The sequence below is a fragment of the Ictalurus punctatus genome, chromosome 22, assembly GCF_001660625.3.
Source record: "Ictalurus punctatus breed USDA103 chromosome 22, Coco_2.0, whole genome shotgun sequence".
NCBI lineage: Eukaryota > Metazoa > Chordata > Actinopteri > Siluriformes > Ictaluridae > Ictalurus > Ictalurus punctatus.
The window spans coordinates 5,712,151-5,716,054 of record NC_030437.2 but is presented as its reverse complement, the minus strand read 5'-3'; positions in this window follow the sequence as shown (position 1 = coordinate 5,716,054).

The window sequence follows — 3,904 nt, the reverse complement described above, 5'->3', positions numbered from 1 at the left end:
CCATTGTTGTCCTTGTATTTTCAAATGTTCACAAAATGTAGTGTAATGGAAGCGATAGCTGATCTCCAATGCTTTCATCTTGATACAGAGCAATTTCACATTGCAAACGTGCGCCGGTGAATTTGCTGATGGATGCAGGGGTTGCGTCTTGGGGACAGAAAGTCTCCGAAACTACAATGCGAAGTCACCTATATCACCACAAGTTGTTTGCAAGGGTTTCAAGAAAAAAGCTTCTACTTTCATTCAAAAACAAACTCAAACATCTTCAGTTTGTCAGACACTACTGGAACTTCAAATGGGATCGGGTTCTATGGTCAGATGAAACCAAAATAGAGAAAGCTTAAAATGGGCCGTGGTCGGATCTTCCAGCAGGACAATGATCCAAAACATTCATCAAAATGAACACAGAAATGGTTTACTGACCACAAAATCAAGGTCCTGCCATGGCCATCCCAGTCCCCTGACCTGAACCCCATAGAAAACCTGTGTGGTGAACTGAAGAGGAGAGTCCACCAGCGTGGACCTCGAAATGTGAAGGATCTGGAGAGATTCTGTTTGGAGGAACGCTCTCAGATCCCTCGCCATGTATTCTCCAACCTCATCAGGCGTTATAGGAGAAGACTCAGAGCTGTTATCCTGACAAAGGGAGGTAGCACAAATTATTGACTAAAAGGGTGCCAATAATTGTTGCACACCTATATTTAACAAAGATATTTCTTTTTAGATAATCCTGTGTTGTGTTTGCAATTGTTTGATATCCATGAGCAGAGTATTTTTGTGATTTTTTTCACAAAAGATCAAAAGGTTAAACAATAAAGACACTTGTTCACAACCTTCTTTGCTCATATTTACCAAAGGTGCTGATATTAGTGGAGGGCAGTGTATGTCACTGAGCATTTAACACATTGTAACAAAAACAAACAAAAAAAACAAGTGATCTTGGAAAATATATGTACAATGTAAAGAAGAAGGCTAATCAGCATCAGTACTTTTTGCCAACTTTCTCCAGTTAATTCACTTCAAGTTTGTCTGCATACCTGGAGCCATGTTTATTGTGTGCTGAGTGTATGTGCGAGCTAAACAAACAAATGCAGAGCAACACAGGCATTGATCGAGCTGGAAATTTGTTTTTAATATTTATTGAGAACATACGGTCATAATCCAGTGTATGGTGTTGGGTCTCCTGGCAGCTGTCGGCCCTCTGCAGGTTTATGTCACTTATTAGGTAAAGCCAGCTGTACAATAGGTGGGCATCATCGTGTCACAGCATCACAGCTTTAGAGACCCTGGTTCAATTCTGAGCTGTCTGTGCAGAGTTTCTGTGCATGTTCTGATTGACCCTGGATAAGACACTTGTCCATCATCACCACTAGTGGGACACATCACACCACCACTAGTGGGACAATCACACCACCACTAGAGGGACACATCACCACTAGAGGGACACACCACACCACGCCTAGAGGGACACATCACATCACCACTAGAGAGACACATCACCACTAGAGGGACACACCACACCACGCCTAGAGGGACACATCACATCACCACTAGAGAGACACATCACCACTAGAGGGACACATCACCACTAGAGGGACACATCACACCACCACTAGCGGGACACATCCCCACTAGTGGGAAACATCACACCACCACTAGAGGGACACATCACACCACTACTAGAGAGACACATCACCACTAGAGGGACACATCACACCACAACTAGAGAGACACATCACCACTAGAGGGACACATTACACCACCACTAGTGGGACAATCACACCACCACTAGAGGGACACATCACATCACCACTAGAGGGACAGATCACACCACCACTAGTGGGACACATCACACCACCACTAGAGAGACACATCACCACTAGAGGGACACATCACACCACTACTAGAGAGACACATCACCACTAGAGGGACACATCACACCACTACTAGAGAGACACATCACCAGTAGAGGGACACATCACACCACCACTAGTGGGACACATCACATCACCACTAGAGAGACACATCACCACTAGAGGGACACATCACCACTAGAGGGACACATCACACCACCACTAGAGGGACACACCACCACTAGCGGGACACATCACATCACCACTAGAGAGACACATCACCACTAGAGGGACACATCACCACTAGAGGGACACATCACATCACCACTAGAGAGACACATCACCACTAGAGGGACACATCACACCACCACTAGTGGGACACATCACATCACCACTAGAGAGACACATCACCACTAGAGGGACACATCACACCACCACTAGAGGAACACATCAGACTACAGAAAGCATAAAAAACCTCTGATTGTTCAAATCTTTGGTTCCGCCTGCTCTAAATCAACAGACTTACCATATATGATATCAAGAGTGGTTTGATAGTTATCTACAGAACAGAGTTTGTTAATTTTCTGCAACACCAAAGATCTCAAAGCAGAACTCCCAATAAGAGAAAGATTATGTACTTGAATTGACAAGATGGTGTACTAAAAAACTACATAATGGACATCTCATGTAACCTTTCCTAATCCTGCTTAATTTGTCCCAATCAGACTTGAGTACTAACCACTGCAATAGCAAACTCTCACTAAAGCTTCGAAAGTTCCTTTGTTTTTCTTTTCCTAACATATGAGAAATATTACAGGGTTTTTTTGGGTAAAATTCTACAAATTTTAAAGGACATTTTACACTAATTTACCTACCTGAAAAAAGTCTGCGTTAGTGCAGTGACCCTCAGAGTGGGCTGTGTGAAGCACAGCCAGTGATTGTTCTTATGTTGTTACAACTCACAAAACACTATTATCAAAGATGTATTTAGGTTTGGGCCTGAGTGGCGAACGTAACGTAAACTTGTGGAGCGTAAAAGAAAACTTTGAAAGTGTGAACGAAACTCTGGCAGTGCGTCCATAAACCATGATTAGTGAATTACAAAACTGTTAACAAAGAACGCTGTTTATTTGAAGACCACAGCACATTTTTACCACCGTTAGTTCACTGTTTTTCTTCTTTCTTACTGTATATTTATTGTAAATGGTCTGCATTTATATAGAGCTTTTATCCAAAGTGCTTGACAATGGTTCTCATTCAACCATTCACACACACACACACACACCAACGGTAGCAGAGCTGCCATGCAAGGTGATAGCTTACCATTGGGAGCAACTGGGGGTTCAGTGAATTGCCCAAGGTCACTTCGGCATGTGGAGTCACGTGGGCCAGGAATCGAACCGCCAATCCTACGATTAGTGGACAACCCGCTCTACCACCTGAGCCACAGCCAGCAATACTATTATTATTATTATTATTATTATTATTATTACTACTACTACTACTACTACTACTACTACTACTACTACTACTACTACTACTACTACTACTATATTATTGTAGTTTCTTGAAAATTTTCATTCAGTTAACAGTATGCAGTAAAAACAGTAACAGGACTTTGTTTATTTGATATGTTAGCCATTTAGCACAGTCAATGTTACACAGAGATATACTGTATATATATATATATATATATATATATATATATATATATATATATATATATATATATATATATATATATATATATATATATATATATATAACGCTTTAGCTTGTCTGCTATGCGTTTAGCACGGTAGCATATGATTAATTATTACTAAACTGTGTACACAGTGTAAATTTGCAGTCCTAAATGTGTGTTAAAAGTGTTGTTTTTATAGCGCCACAAGATGGCGGATCTCCCTGAGCCGATGAGGCGTTAAACAGGGAATGGAACGCGGTACAGTATCTGGACGTTACACGCTACACAGGATTATTATTATTATTCTTTTGACCACTAGGGGCCACTAATGAGCAACCTGGAAACACGAAACACGTGGAAGGAATAT